The following is a 26,201-nucleotide window of genomic DNA, read 5'->3' as shown; positions in this document are numbered from 1 at the left end:
AACAGTTGATCAGAGGAAACTCCCAGCAAGGTGGGAGGGAGGGGCCACCCTTGGTTCTGCTGTTTCTATCCACTTCTGGGTGTGACCAGATCTAATGGCCAGGAACCAGAGAAAGGCTCAAGTCTCTCCAACTTTTCCAAAGTTCTAGAAAGTGGGAAGAGTTACCAATGAACACTTAGAGTTCGTTTAGTGGGAAGTTTAGGCTCACCGAGCAACTCTATAAAGATGAATAAAACACTTCAGTTTCCTCATCTATAAAGACAAACCTCAGGGGCACCTTGGTGGCTCAGTCCCTTGAGCATCCAACTCTGCATTCCCGCTCAGGTCATGATCCCAGGGTCATGGGATCAAGCCCTTCATGGAGCTACACGCTGAGTTTGGAGTCTGCTTGAGATTCTCTCTCTCTCTCTCTCTCTCTCTCTCTTCTCTTTCTCTGTTTCTCTCTCCCTTTCTCTTCCTCTGCCCCTCTCCCCTTCTCACGTGTGTGCTCTCTCTCTCTAAAATAAAAAAAATTAAAAAATTAAGATTAAAACAAGGTAGACCTCAGTCTGAACTCCATACAAAGAAAACACGAGACATGGACAAATCAGAGAAGTGATGGTTGAAATAGGGGAAGGGAGTGTATAAAAATATTATGCGCTTCAGGTGTCTGAGACAAATGTCAGACTTTAGGTAACTGAACACAGGTCTAACTTTTCACTGACTCTACCAAAAACCACTGAAGTTTCTCAAGGCTTTGAGGACAGCCACAGGACATCAAAACCATTTACCTGTATTTTAAGACCCTGCATATCACAGTTATTGCCTTCCCGTCTCCTCCACCTCCTTCTATTTTCCAATGGGGTTAGGATTATGGACTTTGAAGGGAATGCAAAACACTGAGTTGGCCACGTAATGGAAATGGAAGAGGCTCATGTAAAACTCTACCTCTATTCAATGTTGAACAAGGTCCACCATGGAAACTAGGCAAATTCCCGCTAAATCCAACAGGGGCAACAAAATGCAGCTGTTCTCAACTCCAGGCTGGAAGACAGTGTCACGTATAGACTAACCACATGCAAGCTGCTCACCAAGGACTTTGTGAAGACATTAGTAGTCTTTTCACTTAAACCAAACCAAGTCTGAAAGCACTGTTTTAAGTTATCATGCTAAACGTATCAAGAAAGAGCTCATCTAAAAGGGTGTTTTTTTTCTTTTCTTCTCTTTTAATAACAGTGTCATTTGTACTAAGTGTGGCATAAGGAGAAAAATCAATAAACATTCCTTTATCATCCAACAGCAAAGTACTAAGAACAGAAAAGATCTATGCATTGGTTATTATGTTCCAGACATGGCTCTGGGTGCTTTCCATACATTAACTCATTTCATCGTCATGACAGCTCTGTGAGAGAAATATCCCTTTTAGTTTTTTAAATGTTTGTTTATTTTTGAGAGAGAGAGAGCACAGGAGAGTGAGCAGGGGAGGGATAGAGAGAGAGGGAGAGAGAGAATCCCCAGTAGGCTCCGTGCTGCCAGCATAGAGCCCGACACAGGGCTCCAAGTAATAAACCATGAGATCATGACCTGAGTGGAAATCAAGAGTTGGATGTTCAACCGACTGAGCCCCCGGGGTGCCCTGAAAAATATCCCTTTCAATGGGTACTGAATAGACTATGGACTTTGGAATCTGATGGCCTGAGTTATTTTTTACAAGTTACTCACCTTTCTAAACTTCAAAAGTCTCCATTCTACAGTGGTGATACCTGCTTCTTGAGACACCTGTGTGATGAGATTGCTGCAAGCCTTAAGTGAGATAATGTAGTAGACAAGGCTAGCACTAAATATGTCACCCAGCAAATATCGGTCCTCTTTCTAGAATAATGCCAAAATCGTTCATTTTAAATCAATAAGCATTTATGGTGTTCCTTTTACATATCAGGCACTGTGCTAGGCAATGGGAATGATGATAAATCGGAAACAGACCCTGCCTGTGAGGAGCTGTGAGACAATGGAATGAAAAAACCAAGGGCATGGGCAGGCAGGTGGGCACAAAGGAGTTTCATTGAATTTCACATAATTCATCCTAATGCACATGATTCTCAAGCTACGCAGAGAGGTAGCCTAAGTACTGTTTGAGATTGGCCCATGATTGAAAACAAAAACAAATGTCAGTAAAAATAAATTCAATTAGCAATAATTACTCCTCCAATGAAAGGAATGAAAAGTAGCTCATTTTTGTGTATTATGTATTGTTTAAAACTCAGTTTATTCCTATAATTTTTTTTCCAATATACCTCTCTTTGGGTGAAGTATAATAAAGTTGTGCGGTAAGCTCTAAGGGTTTCAAACACGAGTTATTATATAGCCACTGTTTATTAAATAGTTTCTAGTGCTCACATATGCCAGGAATATGCTAATATTTCTATACACATAAAGCTCTCAGATTAATAAAATTTTGAATAATGTTCAGTAGGAACATTGCTACCAAGCTTACTAGAGACATCATGTGTTCAAAGTACACTAATGTATAGAATGCACAAAATTTCAAAGGTTAATACCTAAAGTATATAAGCCTCTTACAGTCCCTTTCATTCAAGTTCATGTTTACACTCAGTTTCCACTTCTTTATTCAAAAAGCGTTTTCTTATTGTTTACTCTATACCCGGCACAACATTAGCCTTTGGCAAGGCAAGAAAACAAAAAGCAAAGCAAAACAAAACAAAAACAAAACTTGCTCTTGAGCAATTCATAGGCACATGAAGGAAATATATCATTACACCGCATTCCAATAAATACTATGGTAGTATTAAGTACAGCATGCTAAGGGAACATCACATACGGGCACTTAACACAGGGTAGGATGTTAAGAAATCCTCATGAAGGAAATGATGTCACCTGGGAAGGTAACTGAATAACCAAAAAAAGCAGGGACAGGTGTTTCGGGCAAAGAAAAGAGAATGTACAAATTCTTCCAGGATGCTGGATGGTGGTGGCTATGGCTGACTCTGGGGAGGCAACATAAATTTTAATGGGTCTCGTTTGCCATGTTCAGGACTTTGGACTTTAGTGTGAAAGGGGTCAAATGTTTTAAAAAGCAGGAAAAAAACATTGTTCACCCCTTACATTAACCACATTTCAGGTACTTTTCTTACATGCCCTGAACTCAAGTAAGATATCCAATTGTTATTTCTTTTTTGAGGTCAGAAAAGAACATAAATTTCTGAAAGCCTTCATCAAAACAGAGGTCCCTTCTTTTATGATACTGGCCTGCCTTGATTCCAGGGAAAGGTTGTGTGGCAGTATTATTACTGAACTTGACTCTGGTTTACAGTTGCTATAAATAGCACTCCTTTTATTTTTTCCAAGGAGGGGGTGGAGGAGACTAGCCATGCTGCAATTGTATTTATGCCACCGATATTTTCAACTAAATGCACAATAGAAACAAAGCAGAGAGCTGAAGTGATCATCAAAAGGCTCTTAAGTTCCAACACAAACCCCCAATTTTTTTTCACTCATAAAGTGGATCCTAAGGTGAGGTTAGTGCTTGAAAATAGGGGAAGACTAGAAGCTATCAGAAAATGACTGGTTTCTCATGCTTGGGGAGCATGAGAGCAGGGAGGAATCAGCATACCTTAAGATACAGTGTCATGCATTTTGTGGCCACTATGTTGAAGGTATGACAGATACTTGTTTTTTTGACTCTCTCAGCCATTCCTCTGTCTTTGGTAAACACCACTCCGATTTTGTTGGGGAACCATTCCCCCATTCGATGGTATGTTTTTCCCCACTCAGTTTTGGTAGAGCTGACCCTACCTACCTCCAGCTCCAGGGATAGACAGGAGCAACATGCTTATTGGCCACAGTTCAGGGATGGTCCAATAGGTGACCTGTGTACTTACGCTAGAGCAACTGGGGAAAATGCTTTCCCTTTACCACTGGCCTGGAAATTGGACAGATGGTAAGCCTGTAGCTGTAAGAACCCATCCCATAAGAAAGGTCTTCAGAGAATAAAAGAGAGAGAGAAGAAAACAGGTAAGAAAAATAGAGATTTATGAGAACACTGTTGAATGACTTTGGTTTAGCCATGCCTGAAGTCAACTACCATCCCCCCACCCAGATTTTTCAATTATATGAGCCAAAACGTTCCCTCTATTACTGAAACCAGGTTGGATTAGTTTTCTTTTCCCACTTTTGACGAACACAATTCTATCATACCAAGTATTGCATTATGAACTTTCTTTATATTAATCCAATTTAATACTTAGAGAACCCCCAAAAAGCTATTTGTATATTGTTATACTTGGCCTTATTCAGAGAAAAACATGAATTCACATTGTATAGGTTAAATCAACTCAGAGAGGTTAAATATCTTACCGAAAGTTACACATACTATTAGAAAAGGAAAAATTTAAATACTATTTATAATAGCACATTACAAAATACTTAGGAGTAGATTGAACAAAAGTCATGCAAAGTTTTTGCGCCAAATCTTACAAAGTGTTGATGAAAACAATTAAAGAAGACCCAAATAAATGGAGAACCATACAATGTTCATGATGTGGAAAACTCGATGTTGATGTCAATTCTCCCCAAATGGAACTATACATTTAGCAAAATCCAAATAAAATTCCCAGCATACTTTTTTAAAGAAATTTCCAAGTTAATTCTAAAATGTATATGGGAATGCAAAGGGCCTTAGAATAGCCAAAACACTCCTGAGAAAGAAGGGAAAATTTAGAGAGCTTATCCTACTTGATTTCAAGACTTACTAAAAAGCTGCAATAATTAAGACAGTATGGTCTTAGCATGAAGGATAAAGTAATCAGCGGAACATCAGATAAAATCCAGAAACAGACCAACACATATGTGGTCAATTGATTTTTTTTTTTACAAAGTTGTCAATGCAATTCATTGAGGAAAGGAAAGTCTTCAAAATATGGTATTGGAACAATCATATGGAAAAAATTAATCTCAATCCCTTCCTTATACCATGTATAGAACAAAATATATTCACTAAAATAGTAAAGATTCTAGAAGAGAATTATAGAGTCTATCCTAATGACTTAGAGGTATGCACATATTTCTTAGAAGACAAAAAAAATCATTGAACATAAAAGAAAAAATGATAAATTAGACTTTATCAAAATGCAATATATGTGATGTTCAAAAGACAGCATTAAGAAAATCAATGGCAAACCACAAACCTAAAGAAAATATTTGAAATACATATCTGACAAAGGGCTTAAGTCTAGAAAATACAAACAACTCCTATTAATTAATAATGAAAAGATAAACAACATAATTAAAATGGACAAAACGCTTGGACATTTTACCAAAAAAAAAAGAGAAGATATATTGAATAGCCAATAAGCACATGAAAAGGTGGGCAACATCGTTGATCACAAAGAATATGGAAATAAACCATAATGAGATATCATTCCACAAACACTAAAAGGGCTAAAATTTGGAAGTCTGACAACATTCAATACTGGTGAGGATACAGAACTCTCACATGTTTCCAATGAAAATGTACAACAATGTCACCGTGTTGGAAAATGACCTGGCGCTTTCTTATCAAGTTAAGCATACATGTACTCTTTGGGCATTTACAGGTATTCCACTCCTACGTATTTACTCCTGAGAATAAAACACGTACACACACACTTATACACACATGTACACACAAATAAACATATATACTAGAAACTTTATCGCAACTTTACTTGTAATAGGTCAAACTGGAAACAACACAATGTCTTTCCACAGTAGAAGGGATAAATAAGTTGTAGCATAGTCATACAGTGGAATACTACTACGCAAGAAACAAAATAAACTACCGATAACTACAGCAACGTGGACAAATCTTTTTCAAACGTTGAATGAGAGAAACTAGAAGAACACTGTCACGATTTTGTCTATATAAGGATCAAGAACAGGCAAGATAAATCTACGACGAGATAAATTAGAACACTGGTTGCCTCTGTGGAGGGGGATTGTCTGGAAAGAGGCACAAGGTACTTTCTGGAGTAATGGACTATACTATATCTTTAATGTAATGTTGGTTATATAGGCAAATACATTTGCCAAATACATTTGCCAAAACTGGAAATCAGACCCCACTATCCTTATGGGAACCCCTCCATTATGGCCCAACACAGCTATTTGTGCTAATGTTGCAAGTCCTGAATGAAATGTTGTACTCTCAACCAAAGAGTACTCTCTGTTATATAAGTATGGCACTACCAAAGCAATGAATGCGTGTGTGTGTGTGTGTGTGTGTGTGTGTGTGTGTGTGTTTTAAGTATCCTTTAAAGTACATTAATGCAAGAATGGTTAGGCCAACATAGAGTTCCCCTCACAAAATGAAGGTACTATCTAGCAATGCTGTGGGTATCACCAGAAGGTAAAGAATTTCCTGGCACAAGAGTAAATCAAATATAGGTTGGATGGTGGCTTAGCAAGAATGGGATAGAGAAATCCAAGCTTCAGATGATGGAAGTAAACAGGGGAAAGGAAATCTTGAGCAGTAAGACCTTTAAATTCTCCTTCTAAACCCCAACAGTTTATGATTCCTTGAAGGGTTCTCAAAAAGCTCTGAAACCATAGTGATACTTCAAATGGGTCTCTTCTCCAACATCCCAGAAAGCCAATGAGAGGCTATAACTCGACCCTGGATGGCCTAGCCTGTGTGGTTGAATCTGGATGAAAACCTCACAAGGAAAAAGTCACCACTCTTTCCTGGAAATGTACTGATGCAAATCACACTTTATAAAATATTTTTTTTTAAATAAAAAGAATGTAATTGCTCACTGAATTGTAATATGAATGCAAATTAACTTACTGTAATTATACTGTGCAATTTTCTACTTTAAAAACTTAGAAAATGGAAGAGACCTGATAAGTAATTTGAACTGTAATTCTTCATTGCGTTCCTTCATTATGCAATGGTTACCATAAGCAATTTGCTCTGTTTTAATGTAAAATGTTTTTACTTCATACCTTTACCTTGGCAGGACTCAAACGAGACCATTCAGTATATACAAATACCCGTTTTCCCCCCACAAGTACATTGTAGAAATAATCGAGATTAAATTAATACAGCACAAGGGAATTTGTGAGAGATTCTTTAATATATTTTCACTTTGGAACATTTAGCACATTAAGTATCTCTCTATCCTGTATCTGCAATGTGTTTTAAATAATCAGGGGATTCCTCACCAAATAGGAGTCGGATGACCAGCATTCATGCTTTAGTGGCAAGGCTTTGGTATAGAAGTAAGGGAAATGGGTTTAGTCTCAGCCCTGCCAGTAATTAATTGTGTGACCTTCCACATGCTGGCCCTCAGTTTGCGCATATGTAAATCAAAAGGTCTGGCTACTTACGTGATTTAAAGCGTCCATTCTAGCCCTTACAATCCAAGACTGCTCTGTTGTCACTCTTTGCTTTGCATTGTTTAATCAACATGAGTGACAGTAAATGAATTTCTTATTTAGAGTTAATGACTGTCTGAATGAACCACAAGCCCTCTGGTTCAATCATTCATTGCTAAAGAATGTCTAACGCAAAGATCGTCTGTGATGATGCCAATGTAAAAAAATAATAATTACCTCTTTCATGCTAATAATAATTTGCACGTGTAGTTCCCTCAGTGTGGTTCCTGTTAACGGCAAGGAGAACATACAGGCAGCCAGGGATCTCATTAAGCAGCAGCACAGTGTAATGGAAAGAGAGGTAGGTAAAGCTTGGAATCGTGAGACTTTGGTATTTCCTTTGGCTAATAACCATACGAGGCCTCAGTAATTTCATCTTTTAGACTGGGTGCCCTCAGCTACTTTCCTGGATGTTCTTAGGATCAAGCACATAATGAATGGAAGAGACGTTCGGTCACCTGTATTTGTAAATGTCTCATTTAATGCTCTCAGCAAACCTGTGAAGGAAATGATCCTCTATTATCTCTATTTTCCAGCACACACACACACACACACACACACACACACTCACACTCACACCTACACAAAAGTAAAAGTAAGAGAAATTAAGTAATTTGTCCAGGGCCACAGCCCATGACACTTGTCTGGCCTTTCTATTCAGAAGGGATAGTAACATCTCTTCACCTTCCGAATTCCCATATCTAGGTAATTCTTTTTTTCTCTCAACATAAACGATGTTCTTAGAAAAAGGGAACTCTTTCATCTTTGCGCAACCAACAGTACCATGAACCTCTATTCCTCAGCTATAAAAATGCAATAAAAGTGCTCTAAAGGACACTCTTTAGTTTGCTCTTTGGATATCATCTCACCCATACCCACCCCGTTTGTCTTTTCCTAAAAATCCAATTCCAATTTGGAGAAGTATGTGATTTCTCAGAGGTGCTGTCTGTACCTTAGCTCTTGACTGGAACACATGACTTAAGCTAAACCACTCAGCACCCCCTGAATCACCACTCTGGTAATGACCAGAGTGGTGGTTCAGGGGTTGGCAGAAAACCTATCCAATCAGACTTTGACTGGAAAACAGAAAGCAATTAAAAACAAAAATCCTGTAGACCAGGAAGCAACAGTGTAGGCTCCTAAAGGGAATGGACTTTATGATGAAGCTGGATCCAAAGAGGTCAAAGCGGAGAGACCAAAAGAAATCATCCTGTCATATCATGGGGTCACTGTCTAAAGGCAGCATTACATTAACAATAATATGATCCAATATATCATTTTGATCATATAAGCAAGCATTGTTCGTAGTTTTTGTTACTTCTACCAATACCGTGCCCTCAATGTAATGAAGTCATGAATGAGAAACTGTAAAGGCTACACAAACATAATATTTAATAATGGTGATTAGGACAACAATGACATGATGATGGAGTGAAGGAGATGAATGCCTTTCAACAAACATGGCTCTGGAATTTCATGTAGATCAGAAATTTCTGTCAGTTGTAAAAAAAATAAAATTAGTTCATTTTACTGTGTTTCATCTAGATTCATTTTATGATCTTCTTCTAGCAGCATACTCTTATTTATTCCTGATCAAACCACAAAGATGATATATCTTTTCTTGACCATGTCTTCTACACGCTTGCCTCCATTCTTTCACTCATGCTATTTCTTCCTCCAGGATTACTTTTCCCCATTCCCATTTACTGAAATCTTTCCCAATGTGTAGGACCCAGTTTAAATGAAGCCCCCCATCTTTCTCCCTTTTGATTCCTTTATATATTGTGCTTACTTATAACCCTGATCCCTGCCATGTGTTGGAGCCATTTTTCACATGTCTGGATCCCCCATAAAGACAATAATCTCTTAGAGTAGATGCTAAGCTCCTTATAAACAGCAGAGAGAAAGAGATGTATGTGACACCTGTCACTGCACTAATTTCAAGGGTGATTCAACTGATGTGCCTGTAATTCCACCAATGAATAGTCATCAATCAAAAGCATATAAGGAGCACCTTATGAAGAGATGGAAAGTCTTTATAATTAGGAATGCTTAGACTTTGATCTAACTGGGAGTTATGAAAAAGGGCAGGAGAGTGGATGACAGAGAAGGGAGGGAAGGAAGGGAGAAAGGGAGGGAGGAAGGAAGGAAGGCAAGAAGGGAGGGAGTAAGGGAGGAAGGCAAGAAGGGAGGGAGGAAGGAAGGGAGTAAGGGAAGGAGGGAGGGAGGAAGGAAGGAAGGAAGGAAAGGAGGAAGGAAGGAAGGAAGGAAGGAAGGAAGGAAGGAAGGAAGGAAGGAAGGAAGGAAGGGGTCATTTCAATCTGGTTCCAGGTGCTATCATTTGTTCTCTCATCTGCACAATTGAATCACATTATGAATCCCTCTCTTATGGGCATTTGTTTAATGCTTGTCCCATCAACAGATTTAAAGCCACCACTGTAGTTTCCTTGTGTCTCTTTTTCCTATAGCCAGCCCTCCCCCATCCATGTCAATTTACCTCCAACATGTAACTCAAATCTGTTCACTTTCATCATCTCTTCTGCCATCACCTTAGACCCAGCTACATGATCTCTGGCCTAGTATTGCCTTTTCCCCTGTTTTTATTCTTGCTTCCCTGTGACCCATGTTCCACATATTAGCTGCAGTACTATTTTAGAAACATCATTCAGATTTTCCCATTTAAAACACATCAATGATTCCTCATTGTATTTCAATTTCCACAAGTCTTCATAAAGGCTTTCAAGTTCCTCCATGATCTGACCTAGGCTCAACTCACTCCACTCTCCCCATGCTTATTATACTCCAGTCACAGTGGCCTTCATTCATTTCTACACAACCTCATGTCAAAGCCTTGGCAAGGAATATTCTATTTGCTTGAAATGGTATCTTCTCACCTCTCCAAAAGCTTCTCCCCAGGGCCCAGCTCCTATACATTCATTGATGCTAGCTTAACTGTTACTTGTTTAGAGGTCTGGCCTTACTCCCGTCCTTCATGAGGTTCCTTTGTTAAAATCATTCAAAACAATCACCCTGTAATTTTCCTTCAGAGACCTAATTACAATTTAAAACTGTGGGGGATAAGCTTAGGAATCCCCTGAGCTTACACCAATGGGTTAACAAGGCATAAACAAATACAAAGCCATAGGAGGTTCACACCCGAGTTTGGGTAAACAAGAAAAGGCAACCAAGAATAGGGAGGTGCAAAGGCACCCCAGAATAGAGAGAAGGTTTAGAGCCCCCAGAATAGAAGGAGAGGGGCAAAGGCCCAAAAATAAGGGCACAAAGGTGCCCAATACATACGTATATGAAATAAACAAGATTAGATATTCAAGGTGGAAGCACTCCCAATTTAGTACTATAGGAGAAAGCTGCTCTCACAGGAAGAAAGTATCAAGTTAGCTAAACAGGGAAATTGGGCTATAGACCACTGCGCTGCAGGTGTAGCAGCCCAGAGTGGAGATGATTAACAAAAGAAAAGGTGCCTGAGTTTATTTCCCCTACCTGTCTCATCCCTGAGGCTAGCTAAGGTAAACAGAGGTGATGCCTCATGTCCACTGTAAACAACCTTCCTCCCAACTGCCCGGCCCCCGGAGTTTGTTTTGTATGAACCCAACCCCCTAACCCCAAATATCTTCAAGACCCCCTTTCCCTCACGTCCACAAGTTAATGTTCACAGATTCAGTCTCTTTGTACACATCCATTGCCATGTTTATAAGCTTTCTGATCCTAATAAAAATGGGGCAAGGACCCTTATTTGGGGTTCTTGTCTTTTCCTGGTCATTAGCCATCTCTCACTTTCAGTCTTGCATCCCACTCTTTTGCTAGACAAGAGAGAACTTTAGACCCAGAGTCTATGACATAAAACTATCTATGTATAACCATATATGAAGTATAATTATATTTTATAAGTATATTTTGGTTTAATGTCTATTTACCCTAGTAGACTATAAGCTCCACAAGGGCAAAACAATGTTTTTGTTTGTTTGTTATTTTTGTGTTTGTTTGGTCACCATAGTGGGTTGAATGGTGGTTCCCCAAAATATATGCCCATGACTTAATCCCCAGAATTTGTGAATGTTACCTTATTTGGAAAGAATCTATGTAGCCTTTGTATCTCAAGTTAGGATGTTGATATGAGAAGATAATCCAGGATTATACAGGTGGGTCCTAAGTAGAATAAAAAGTACCCTTATAAGACACACACAAGGGAGACACAGAGAAGAGCAGGTAGTGTGACCACAGGGGCAGAGATTGGAGTGAAGTTGCCACAAGTCAAGGCACAAGAAACTGGAAAAGGAAAGGAAAGGGGTGGATTCTTCCCTAAAGCCTCTGCAGGGAACACAGCTGTATGGACGCCATGTTGTTAGACTTCTGGCCTTCAGAAATATGAGAGAAGAAGTATCTTTTGTTTTAAGTCACTATCTTTATAGCAATTTGTTACAGCAGCCCTAATAAACTAATACAGTCACCTATATATTCCTGTATTACTTACATTGCTGAGTGCTGACCAGTGATTATGGGCTGAACGAATACATGAGCATTCATAGAGCAAAGATACACATGTCCATCATTGTATACTGGATCTTTCCATAGTGAACCGAACACAGTAGGCCCTCAAAATATTTATTAAATTTCATTTTATAAAGATATAGGCATATGAAAAATTTAAAGCTTAAATATGCAAAAGAAACTTACAGATGTAACTAGACCGCCTTCTTCTTTTATAAATGGTAACTGTAGAATTGAAAAAGGTTATCTGACTTACCCAAGGTCACTAGCAAGCTCAGGCTGAGGGAAATTGCATTTATTTATGTATTTCCTATATCAACTTCTACTAGAGTATCTTCCCTAAGTACAGTTACATTACTCTAATTAAAATCATTTGATATGTTGCTGCTGTCTTTAGTCAGACTCCAGCATTCATTGTCATTAAACTAGTTAGTATGTGTAGTTCTGTACTGATAATGAAAGAAATATTGAACTAAATCCCAAGAATTGCAAGATAAAAATTTTATCCATTCAAATTCCAAGGAATCCAAGAGGGAATATCAACACTAGATAGACATTTACTATTACATTTTACTTGATTTAATTATGATTTCATTACTGGTATTCAAATATTTAAGCAGCTTATCAGGCATTATCTCTTCATTTAACAATTTACCCCAAAATATATTAAAATTCATAGAATAAACCAACTCACTTCAGTACTAAGGTCTTTCCCACTTAATTTTTGACTTAGGGTTAACTCCACTTGAGGAGTCTCTAATGATTATGGCTTAAATTTAACGTTTTCCCATATATTACCTGTGCATGGCAGAAAAGATTCTATATGCATCTGTCAGTAGCAAAGGAGTATCTTGAATCAATCTTTCTTTCCTTCCTCTTCCTCTGTATGGGAACACAATATAGCTCTGGAAATTAAAATTTCTGTATTTATTTCACCAGATCTGATTGCATGATCTTTGGCAACTAGCATAACCTTTTGTGCACCACTCACCCATTCACATATCCAGCCACTCGGGCACTCATTCCATAAGTATTAATGTGAACCTATATCATCTGATTCCAAGACACATGTGCCTTTTTGTCACTGTGTCCCCAGTCATTCCATCCTCAGTGTAGATGCACCATTAATACCTGTCAATAAAATGAACTGTACAATGACTGCTAGAATCTGGTATGTTATTTCCTTTGGATTTATTACATGTGGCTAAATTTGGAGAATCCCATTGTAGGCAGAGGAATCCCAAAGGTCATTTAGTGAAGTTCCCAGCTGTAGACTGATTTTTAATTACACACACCTATGTAACTTTATCCATTATATCTTTAAATATCCTTGGGACTGGAGCCTTTAAAATCTCCCTTGGAATCTATTTCTCTGAATAACCATGCCCGGTTCCATTTATAGAGTCCATTTTTTAAAAATCATTCACATGTTCATCTATTAAAAAACAAAACAAAACCTGAGTGTTTTCCATGTGAATGAAACCCTGTGGTAGACGTTGATGATAAAGAAATGAAAGACAGGTGCTGTTCCAAAGTAACAGAGTAATGGGAGAGAAAGATAAGTAAACAGGTAGATTTTTAAAATAGTGCCCTAAGTGCTATAACACAGGTAACTACTGAGTGCTTTAAATGCCTCCCTACCTCCCCAGATAGAGGTGTTTAGAGTGGGAAAGTGATCAGCAGCTTCCAAAGAAAGCTGTGAGTCCATTAGGACAAAGGTCATCCCATGCCTTAGCCACTCAACCCACCAGATTCTTCACCACTCAAAGGTTTTCTCCAACTAATTCCTTTCTAGTGACACAGATCACCCTGTTAAGATTCTGAAAGAAGTTCCAAAGAGAGAAATCCTTATGAAGATTTATCTCTCTCTGGGCAACCATGTGGCTACTGCCCAGATGCGATATAACTATTGTGCCTTTATTTGTGCTCACATTTGCACTCAGTTTGTTACAGCCTCAATGTATTTCATTAGTTTCTAGGGGAGTATTTGCTCCTTCTGCAGGCTTTATTTTCAGGGAGGTTACGAAAAAACCAGCTTCCCAGAGAAAAATACTGTATGATGATTACATATTGTGAAACCCAGGTCTGATTATATCATGCTCCTATTTAAAATCATTTAACTGCTCTCCAGTGCTTACAGGAGAAAATCGAGTGTCTTTAATCTGGCATGGGGAACATCGATGGTGAGCACTTGTACACTCTGTAGCAGTATCTCTTATCAAGAGGACATCACACATCAGAGGCCACCAGGCAGAACCCCTTTAGGTTATGGCCAGATGACTCATTGAAGGGGTCAGTAGAGAAGTGATAAGAGCTGATCTACATTTTTGGAAGCTTATTCTACATTCCCTGAATAAAGTAATTTTGCAGCAAAATTCATGTATAACTCCACTTGCTTCCTCAATAATGAGACAGACCACAAATTAGGAAGCAGAAAACAGGGAACAAAAATAAGTAAAAAAAAAAAAAAACATTTGCAAAGCACTTCCTTAAAAACACACCTACAAAGGATTCCAGGATGTTTACCATTACTTCCGTTAAAGCATCCATCTGAAGGTTTGCAGTCAGCTTCCTGAGTTACCCCAGTAACAATCCATTAAGTATTCTCTTGACAAATCCTAAATTGGCCAATAGTTTGTAAAAACAACACTCTGTGTCCCAGCCATTGTGCACGGTTGCACTGGGGTGAATATGTGAATTACTGTAAGTGTATGTATATAGTTATCGTCATACTTTTCTGCACCCATTTATGAAGTGTGGCTTGAATTCAGTGATCTCATTTTTTTTGCTTTCTGAAAAAATAAAATACAGAATGCAAAAAACTCAAGCCAGTTAAGAAAGGACACAACTACTCTTCTCCACGAGGCAATAAACTAGTTATACGAGAAACACCTTCCAGTTACTTGAAGAGTTAGATTTAAAATAACCCAATCTGTAACTAATAACATTTCTGTATTGTATGAGTACATTAAAATAATCATTGGATTTGTCTCCTTTGATGAATTAATTAACTCAATAGATATTTATTGAGCATCTCTTAGACATGACAAAAAGTGCTGCCTAAAGAAAGTAGGTATTACCTTGCCTTCAAGGAGCAGGGTATTTACATTTATTGTGAGGTCTCAGTCACATAAAATAAAAACCCATACAGGGCACAATTTGATCTGTCTTATTCCCTCATGCTATCAAGCCAGTACACACACACACACACACACACACACACACACACACACTCACTACACTACACTGATTAAGAATTGGCCTCACTCTATTATTGACCCCCATTCTAAATCACTAAGCTTCATGTACTTTATGCTCCAAATGTTAGGTCCTTATCATCCCACTTCTGGCCTTAAGGTTCATTTTCCATAGGAACTTTTATTCACACTTTTTTTTTCTTTTGCTCTACTTCTGAGTACAATTTTGATTCCTCTTGAGCCAAAAGCAGCTCCACTTGTCTTGGATAAACACTTTGCCATCTGACGTGGGGTCCAGAGGACTTGGTGGGTTCAGGAGGGGAGGGACAACTCTTCCCACACCACCAGGTTATAACAAGGCCCCATTTAACAGCCCAACGTAACAATCCTGCATTTCAAAGGAGAAATGTATAAATACAAGAAATTGGATCAACCATGAATCCTAAGTCAGGATTCTACTTGTTCTATGGTAATATAAAAATACTGAAATATCACATTAAAATCATGACTAAGGACACAATCTAGGTGTGCCATCTTGTGAACATCCCTACTGCCACCATATCAACTAGAGATCCCACCCCCATTTTAGCTTTACCATTTTAGCTTCCTTTGGACCTGACTGCATAAATGGTTCCCAGGCAGAGGGTGGATTATTTAGGTACCTTCAGAGATTCTTTTTCAATCTGACTGATGGCTGTGAAATAGCCAACTAGATAGCTATGATCCCTTCCTTTAGGAAGCTTATTATCCTGGAGTAAAAGACATGTTGAATATTAGGTTCATGGATATATTCCAGGTAGTGTTTCACTAGGGCCTTCTAGTAGAGGTCCCTAAACAAAAATTGTGATAGCTCCTTATGCCTCTAAGATTCTTTCAATAGGAGAAACGTGCTTGCAAATAAATCACTCAGCAGAAGGATAAGACTGAAATATAAACAAGTAAGGGAGAGAGGCCACGCTGCCTTAAATTCACACTAAAGTATAAATGACCGACACTGGATATTGTTTATGAATAAAGCTCTTGATGGAGAAGAGTTAAAGAGGAAGATACACTGGGTTTTCAATTAGAGGAATCATGGAGGAAAGAAACCTGGTGTTAGGAGGGGAGAAATTGCCTCCTGAATAATCTGGCTTATGCTGAGTCCTTTGTGCGTATATATATACACACACATATATGTGATGAAAATAAGAGTAAGTTTGGAATCAAAAGTTCTGGGTTCTTGTTTGGGCTCAACCACCTCACTCTGGGCTCTGAGAAAGGTCTCTAATCTCTTTGGGATTTAAATTACTTGTTTTTAAAAAAGGGATAACATATTCTTCCCTAACACCTCACAAATTTATTGGGAAGGTAATATTGATCATACACATGTAAGGTAGTTAATAGGGCAAGAACACTGTTCTACTGCAATGGAGATCTCAAATTATCTCCAAAACATGAATGAAACAAGTGCAAGCTGGGGCACTGATTTAAAGTAATTGGACCAATCTTTGTCGGTCCAGTTACAAAATTCTACCCTCAGACTTTAAAACAATGATTTTTAATTTACCTGAAGCTATGCTTCCAGATTAACTGGTTAATAATAACTGATTAATCACTGATAATTCCTTTATGCCTTTCAAAGGAATTATTGTGTCACAGGGCTTATCTCACACTTTTGAAATAAATGTGTTCCAGTAGGAGTGGCTGGTTTCTGTTACCCAATTGGCACATGGTTAACATATGTGATATATATTTCACTTAAAAATTTTTTTAATGTTTATTTATTTTTGAGAGAGAAAGAGAGAGAGAGAGAGAGAGAAGAAGAAGAAGAAGAAGAAGAAGAAGAAGAAGAAGAAGAAGAAGAAGAAGAAGAAGAAGGCGGCAGAGAGACAGAGGGAGACACAGAGGCTGAAGCAGGCTCCAGGCTCTGAGCTGTCAGCACAGAGCCTGATGTGGGGCTTGGACTCAGGAACCGCGAGATCATGACCTGAGCTGAAATCAGATGCTTAACTGACTGAGCCACCCAGGCACTCCTGTATATTTCATTTAAAATACCATAATGCTTTTTAAACAATTATGCTTTTTAAAGGATGTATTGTTTCATTTTATATTAGTCACTATTTAATTGTGGGTCATGAAACCCAGTGGACTCATTAGGTCCTCAGGCCAGCACTCATGACAAGTCTCTCCTCCTTGCTTTGGATGGATCAGCTAATTCTAGACCCAGACTCCACCAGGACCACACACTTTCCAGACATGCCTCTGCATTCACCCCATTTTGGTAGCCCCCCACTTGCCCTCTTGTCAGCTCCCAGTCCTCGCTGAGAGGTTAATTTACTGAGGAACATAGAAGTTAAGCTTCTGCCCACAGACACATGGAAAAAGGTGAACCTCTAAGATTTGAACTTAGACATTGAAGGCACCAAAGCCCAAATATGTTATTTTTACCTCATCCTGCTGATATGTAGAGTATCTGTTTCTTTATAGCGAGACTCTTTTTTAGTGGGAGAGACTTGGGTTATAGTATTCTATTAAAAAAAAAAAAACTATGTTAAAAGATGTTTTGTGATGTGTAGGACAAAGAGGGCTATTTAAATTGAAATCATTTTCCTAGTATCCAAGATCTCTAAATCTCATGCACATTAAGTTTGAATTAACACTAACAAGGGTCTAACAGCTTTGATGCTGTGTTCTTAGATAATTAAATTCTTAGAAAATCATTCCACATTTGAGGGAGAAGCGAAGGACACAGTGAGTTCAGTCTTAATTCAAAGTCACTTACACATTGTTACCTGCTGTTTCCAGGCCTTCACAGAATCAGCAGGGAGGATTTGATATTAAAAATGAGGGTTTCTCTCTTTCTCTTTCCACATCCCCCCTTCTTTTAGGCCAAATTCTCAGGTGGGGGGCATAGTGGAATTGTCAACTTGAATTTTTCCTAAGCGGTCACTTTACTTTGGCATTTATCATATGCTAGAATATCCAGGCTATTTTGCATCCTGAAACTGAGGTTCTAGCAATATTCCTTCCTTCAAAACTATGCTCCACATTGTATGTATGAAGTGTTTTATAGTTTATAAAGCCCTTTTTTCATCCATTATTGCATGTGACCCTCAGACCCACCTGCAGAATTTAAAAGATGACACGTTCGTCTATGTCATCATCGGAAGAGATGGCTGTTGACAGGCCTCATGAGGTGACATCTATATTGGTAGCATTTTACATCCTAAGCTAACATTTGACCTTTGGGACTCAGAGTCATAAACTAAATCTTGTTATATCTGAGCAGGCTCGGGAATACTGACTCACAATAACAAACCTCACAAGAGGCTGAGGAAGACACTGGGATTCCAGCTTAAGATGTTAAGATAAGAGATAAAAATCTGCCAGTGGGTGATAACTGTTAGGTCAGTATGAGCAGGCGTTTTGTTCCAGGACTGCTAGGTTATCAGAAGGCTGCTTGGTTTCCAAGATGAGAAAGCAGAAACTCAGGGAGGTGAGATAAGTTGCTGCGAGCAATCTAGGCGGTTAAGTGGAGAAAACAACTTGAATGCTCCACCTCCACCCTAGGGACTGAGCCAGCACCAAGATGGAAATGGGGTGGGGAGGGGGTGGCTGGTGGCTCTTTGGCCAAGCCTCTGTCCCTCTCCTGGTAAAGGCTCTTATGGGCACCATGGATCTTATCCTCATATCTCCCCTTAGTGTCTTTCTGTGACCGTTCCCCACACTTGGATTAGTAAGGTGTCACTTCAGCTTTGTTCTGGTTTAGTAGGGAGATTATTTTACTTTAAGGCAACTTTGCATATTTCTACTTTGATCTCATATGTACTGGTTTAGATTTGGACCCTCAGACAGTAGCCTTACTTCCTAGACGAAGGTGGTACCCTACAACCAGCTCTGCATACCAAGTTATAACCCTTTCCAGTAGGTGGGACAGCAATTATTACCCCCATTTTTCATATGAGGAACCAGAGACTCAGAGAATTTTTATAACTCAGTTGAGGTCATACAAGTTGCAAGTAGAGTTTCCAGATTTGTTTTTTTTTTTTTTTAATTTTTTTTTTCAACGTTTTTCATTTATTTTTGGGACAGAGAGAGACAGAGCATGAACGGGGGAGGGGCAGAGAGAGAGGGAGACACAGAATCGGAAACAGGCTCCAGGCTCCGAGCCATCAGCCCAGAGCCCGACGCGGGGCTCGAACTCACGGACCGCGAGATCGTGACCTGGCTGAAGTCGGACGCTTAACCGACTGCGCCACCCAGGCGCCCCTAGAGTTTCCAGATTTGAAACCACACTTCAGGCTTTAGGGACTGTGCTCTTTCTACCATGTTATGATGCCTATGGGTGGCAATAATCATAATACTCACTGAGCACCATTCTAAATATTTTAAATACGCTAACTCACTGGGTCATGACAGCAGCTCTATAAAGCACCTCTCACCATTATTATTATTATTATTTCCATTTTATTGATGATGAAATTGTGGCACAAAGAAATCAACCAAGAAGCTCAAAATTACAAAGTGAGTAAGTGACAGACCCAGGATTTAAACCTCAGAGTATGTGCTTTTTACCATATTCTTACAAGTAGAAGAAAGAAGACTACCCTAGTGGGGGCTTCAGGGAACACTGGGAGGGTCTTGGCTTGGCGAGATTAGTTTCTTTTCATCCATGGACCAATGCTAAAACTCCAACACGGGAGCCTCACTCTGATTTACGGAAGGTTTTCCAGCTTCTAAAAATGCAAATGGTCACTCTTGTTAATTACTCACATAACAAAGTAATGGGACATCTGAGGACATGAAGGTTTTGTGAATGGAGACTATACCACACCAGGACCATGTAGAAGGAGAAAGAACTAATTACTCTCTGGGATTCTCACATCCATCAGTCTAGTCGTTATTGTTAATTCAGAGAACGGAATGATGTCTGCAATACAATGCCACTTGTAGTGGAGAAAAAAAGATTTCAAATTCTGGAAGGAAGGAGGGAGGGAGAGAAGGAAGGAAGGATGGGTGGAGGAAGAGAGGAAGGAAACAAATATTGTATAAGTAAAAGTAAACTGGTAGAATTTGGGACTTGATTGCCTGAGAAGGAGTTAGGAGAGAAACTAGGAAGACACAGGCTTGGGCCATCAAGAATCTTATTAACTAGGAGATGATAGTTATATCTATGAATATTTATCATTCGTTTACAGGGTGTTTTCTTTTAATAAATGAGAACAATTTCCAATTATATTTTTAATTCTAGAGTTCATATTCAGTTCTACCACTTGAATTATAAGCCAGGAAAAAGTTTAACCGTACACAAAGTTTCTGTCTCCATATCTGAGAAGATTTGCTAAAACACTTTTGAACAGAACTCAAGAAAATGCTTCTGGCCAGTAAGCCATGAAAACAAATCCATTCTGGTTAGTCAGCGAATCATCCACGTATTTGTATTTTGCAGCTACAAGAGCCTCATGTTGTTTTACTGAAACTGGCCCTGCAGTAATATTATCAGAAAGTACCATGTAGTTCTGCGGGTTTGCTGATCTGCAAGAAGAAGGTCGAAGAGCGGAATGAATACCTTAAACCACAACTTCAACTTCGTAATCTAATTTCTTTGAGTCTTCAGACATGTTCTTACGAAAAAAAAAATAATAAAAAAAAAAAGTATAGCGACAGAAATCAATTTTCTCATTTAATCAGCTTCTTTGTTAATTCAACCATAAATTATGTGCTAGAGAAGTCTAATCACATTGTATATGAATCTTGCATAATTTGCATTAATTACAACCTAAGATGTAAGTGCATTATGTGGTATTGTATGTATTTTTAGTTTATCTCATAAAAAAAGAGTTATAGCTGTCTGTGGTAGACATAACTTATTTTCCCAAACACGGAAGAAGAAAAACAAAATCTTACTGATTAGTTTAGGAAGTGGTCTCTTTTGGAACAGATTTTTTTTAAAACTCTACTAGTGCTTGAATTGTTGCTAAAGCAGCTCCTCCTAGATGTGCACAGCAACCCCCGCCCCCCAACCCTGTCTTTCTAGTCTCTCTTGCAGCCCAGAAGAGAGAACACCTACAAATCAGTTACCTTGCTTATTGCCAATTTCTGGTCAAGTTTACTCTGCCCAGTCAGGACTACTATTCTCTACACCCTTAAGTGACTGACAGTAAATGTGGCTCTTGTTCTTTCCTGTTTTATAGTCACAGGGGTAATTCCCAACTGTCTCAGAAGTACAGTTATAAGGAAAGAAGTAACTCTCCACAAACCAACAGGATAATGTGCTGCTGATGATAGACAGCTATGCAGATAAGAGAAGAAAGTCACTTTTGTGGCTAGAGATTCCAGAGTATGATATTTTGTTCATTCTTTTACTCATTTAACAAATCTTTACTGTATGCCTCTCATGCACTAAAAATAAAGTTAAGCACCGGGAATTCTAAAATGAATAAATTAAAAAAATTCTAAAATGAATAAACAAATTCTATCTTCAAAAAGGTCAGTTTGTTAGAGGAGGCAGAATATAATCAAATTGTGTCAATATTGTGTTGCAGATACTTTAATAAAAATATGAGAAAGAAATATTAATTGATACAAAGGAGAGAGAGGACAACATCTTCCCATAAGGGAAGGATAATTAGGGAAAAAGGGGAAGATGGGTCTTGAAAGAAGAAAGGGGATCACAATCCAGAGGAAGAAACAAGGAGATCTCAGGTAGAAGGAAAAGCATGTTCCAAGATAAGGACCATTGTTCGTTATATGCAAGAAACTACAAACAGTTTCTAGGGGGTAGCAGTGATAATATTGAACAGGAAAGGATGGGTGAGCTCATGGGGCAGCCAAATATACCGTGTATATGTATCAGATGTTTCTGTCTACCTATCTGTCTGTCTATCTATCTATTGTGTATATATAATTTAGTTCTCACAAACCCGAGGTTGTAATATTTATTATCCCAAGTGTATAGATAAGGAAACTGAGGCACGTGTTCCTATCTAAAGCCACATAACTGGGAATTAACAGCAACAAAATCTAAACATATGGCGCCTGATTCTAGAGTCTTATCTCTTCATTATTATGTGAGAGTTTGGACGTTAGGCTGTGGGAAGAGTTTCAAAGAGAGGAGTGTTTTGGCAAGAGTGGGTTTTATAAAGGTCCTTCAAACCCGAGTACAGAGAATGGATTAGAGAAAGATGTCTGCAGGCACAAAACCCCATAGCTGACTGCTATTCATCACCCAGGCAATATAACCAAGACCTAAGTACAGAAAATGGATTAGAGAAGGATGTCTGTAGGCGCAAAACCACATAGCAGACCAGTATTCAGTATTCATCACCAAGACAATATAACCAAGACCTAAACCACTGCAGGTGGCATGGTTTTTCCAGCACAGAAAGGTGATTGACCCAAGGTGATATAGCTAACTAAGTCAGGATTGAAAACCAGGGTCTGGACTCTGTTCTACCATCCGGCACCATTCACAATCCTGTTAAATACGGAATTAAGAGAAAATACCCTCTTTTCTAATGTACAGTTGGGACCCGGAGTCACAGAACTCAGAGTTGGAAGAAACCTTAGGCTGATTCAGTATATCTGTCTTCTCCAGTTAGAATTCCTTGTAGAGCATCACTGTCAGATGATGTTCTATTCTTTGCCTGAATTTATTATCACAAAATGTCTTTAGAATGATTAACATCACTTGCTCAATAAACATTTATTGAGCCCCTATTGTGGTCGAGACTTTATGTTTGATGCTGCGGATACAATGAACAAAAGCAAACAGGGGCCTTGAGGAACTTACAACCTAATATTAAAACTTGTTTCCCTATAATATCCACCTATTGTTACTAATTCTGTTCCCTAGAATTATAAAAGGAAGCTATTCTCTTATGCACTGCAGCATTTCAAATACTGAAAGATTTGAAAGCTCTCAAGTGTTTCTTAGTTTTTCTCTTTTCTAAGATAAACATTCAGTTTCTTCAACAGTTTCTTCAACAGTTTTTCGTATGAGACAGTCAAATCTGCTAATAACTACTCAGTTTGTAATGAATAAACTGCTAAGCATTACTGAAAAAAATACAGCATTTCTCACTATGTCAGTCCAAGACTGATGTAGAAACCAAATCAGTTATAGTTTGGAAGATTATAGATGTTAGTGACTTTGAGGCATCTGATCACCAGGGATGGGTGCCGTATTAGAATTCAAGTCATAAAGTTAAAATAAAATGCCATATTACACTTGCACTTATGCTTTATATGAAAACAAAGTAATTATATACATTTTAATAATCAGAGGTCTCTGGTTTGAAAACAGTATTAGGAAAGTAGTTGGAGAAATCTTCCCTCAATCTTCCAATACAGACAGGAAATCCAAAAACTCGTAAAAGCACATCAATAACCAATGTCAAGATAGTGACAGATTATTCAAGAATCGCTCATTCACAACAAGCAATGAACTGTTTGAAAATGCAATCAGTGCTCCCGGCATATCATCTGATTCTAAACAGGATGCTATTTAATTTTTTTTTCAACGTTTTTTATTTATTTTTGGGACAGAGAGAGACAGAGCATGAACGGGGGAGGGGCAGAGAGAGAGGGAGACACAGAATCGGAAACAGGCTCCAGGCTCCGAGCCATCAGCCCAGAGCCTGACGCGGGGCTCGAACTCACGGACCGCGAGATCGTGACCTGGCTGAAGTCGGACGCTTAACCGACTGCGCCACCCAGGCGCCCCTAAACAGGATGCTATTTAGCCCTTCCCAGCTATCTCTACTCTGATTCCCAAAGGTAAGATCTGTTTCACCTTGAAAACCGGGCAGTCCTCCTTCTCCTAAATGGGTTCCACTTTTGAAAGAGAAAAGTAGGACCCAGAGTGCCCTTCCTAACTCTCTATACTAGAATTCTCTTTTTATAACCAGTTAAGCTGCATTGCCAGAATTTAAAAGGCAAACAAACAAAAATAAATCAGGAAGAAAGACAATGCTAATGGTAGTGCAATGAATCTGAGGAGGCAGGACTTCCACAAGTGAAATTGTGAGTTTCCAGAGAAGACAGAGGATACAAGGAATCCTGCAGCAGCGGACTCTGGACGCTGTTGTCCATATACACTTCATCTGATCAGAGTGACAGGGATCTTTGAGAGGAGGGCAAATGGAAAAGCCTATCTCTGTTCAGCACTAAACTTGGTAGACACAAGAACTGTGGTAAGAACTCTAAGAATCAAGCCACGATCTGCCATAGATCTGTTAGAGAAATGTCACCAGCATGTCAGCAGACAGAAATTTGGGTCAAAGGTAATCCACATACCACATTTGTTGGCAAACATTAGGTCTGAATAGATCTCTTCAGTTAAAGGATGAGTAAATGGAAAACAATAAGATCAACTTGGGGTCTGTGGGAAAAAAAAAGTGCTACAGAATAAGGAAAAGGGAATGGTATATGCAGAAGACTTCTGAAAATTATCTACTGCAGGAACTCTAGAAGAATAATTTCAGATATATGCTCAGCATCCTGAAGGTAGGCAAAAGGGTATCATTTCCATGAAACCAGAACCAAAGCCCGAAGACAGAAGGATGGAAGTAAACTAAAAATGTTAACAAAATCAAAGCCTATGTGGAAAGAACAGAAAGGCACAGAAAAAGTAGGATGTATGACGAAGAGAACAGATGTCTAAAACTCCCAGAGGAGAAAAAGGACAAAAACAGATCAAAATAATGAAAAGATAGTGAAGACAGAGGACGGTAAGGAAGATTCCCATCTCACAGGATGGTCTGAGGAGCAAGGGAGAACGACTGAAACAGAAGTAATAATCGAAGATGCAACTGGGGAAAACCTTGCTGGGGGAAGAACAAAAAGCAAAAGGACAACCAAATCGAGGCTATAAATTAGAAACCTTGCTGTATTTTTGGGAAAATCAGTTAACAACAGAATCACCCCTATCTAGAACCTGGAAAGAATGGTGATTTGCACTGTTTCACTAATAAATTGTGGTAAATACTTTGATCTTTGTGTGTGTGTGTGTGTGTGTGTGTGTGTTCTCCTTCCAGTGACGTATCTCATACAAATCTATTTACATGCATTTATGCGAAGCACATGTGTGAACTGACTATACATATTGTTTTGTAGCTTTCTTTTTTTCAATTAGCAATGTGTCACAAATACTTTCTCATCCTTGAGTGCTACAAAATATTTTTACAGGAGCCCATCACATCACGACTTCCTATTTTAATTGTTTCTAATTTTTCAAGATTATAGATATAACTGTATTAGAAACTTTACTGTAAACAACCACATCTCTGTTTATTCCAATGGGGCAAATTGATGACCTTAATTTGCTAGATCAAATGGCACAGACAATAATTTTAAGTGATAAATTTAAGGCTCCTAAGCATGTCCTGACCAAACAGAAAACTCCAATTTCCTTCCAGACGACTAGGTGCAGCTTAGCCTCAGACCTCTCTTCAATACTTTAAGTCAGAAGACAATCAAAGAAAGCCCATAGGGTTCTCCAAATAAAAAGTTGCAATACTAAATTTTTATGCCAAGCTAAGCTATCTTAATGTGTAAAGGCAAAAGGAAGGTGTACAAGAGCTCAAATAATATGCCACTTATGTACCTCCATTAAAAAAATCCTTGAAAATGAATTATTGACTCCCATTGACTTCAAAATATGTACAAGGAATGTAACATCCAGGAATGAGAAGGTTTGGTTTAAGAGAAGAGGCACTTATTTTCCCATTCTAGGATTCTATCATAAGCAAATAATCCAAAATTTGGACAACGATTTGTAATCTATAAAGACAATTTCAGGATTATTTAGGAAAATATTGGAAATAATCTAAATGTCAACCAGAGTTAGAAATAAGTGGTAGACCAAATAATGGATTATATGTTTGTAAACCTTTATGAATGACATGGGAAAATGCAACAGGAAGTCAAATAATAATAAAAGCAAAACATGATTCAGATTTAGAGAGAATGATCTACCTATGCAAAGGAAAACTAAAATCGATGTCTAGGAAACTAGGAAAAGACCAAAATCTTAAAATAGGCTGCCTGTGACGAGTGCAGTTTGAAGGTTTTCCCATTTCTTTATACTTTTTTGAACTCTCAAAA

General features: G+C 38.5%; 1 protein-coding gene across 17 annotated transcripts in view; it reads right to left on the bottom strand.

Annotated features, from left to right (window-relative positions):
- The window catches only part of DAB1 (DAB adaptor protein 1), a 1,141,854-nt gene that overhangs the window by 410,887 nt on the left and 704,766 nt on the right, over positions 1–26,201 (bottom strand). The gene's annotated exons all lie outside the window — the stretch shown is intronic.

Source organism: Neofelis nebulosa, chromosome 2 (assembly GCF_028018385.1).
Source record: "Neofelis nebulosa isolate mNeoNeb1 chromosome 2, mNeoNeb1.pri, whole genome shotgun sequence".
Lineage (NCBI taxonomy): Eukaryota > Metazoa > Chordata > Mammalia > Carnivora > Felidae > Neofelis > Neofelis nebulosa.
This window is presented reverse-complemented; position numbering and strand designations above follow the sequence as displayed.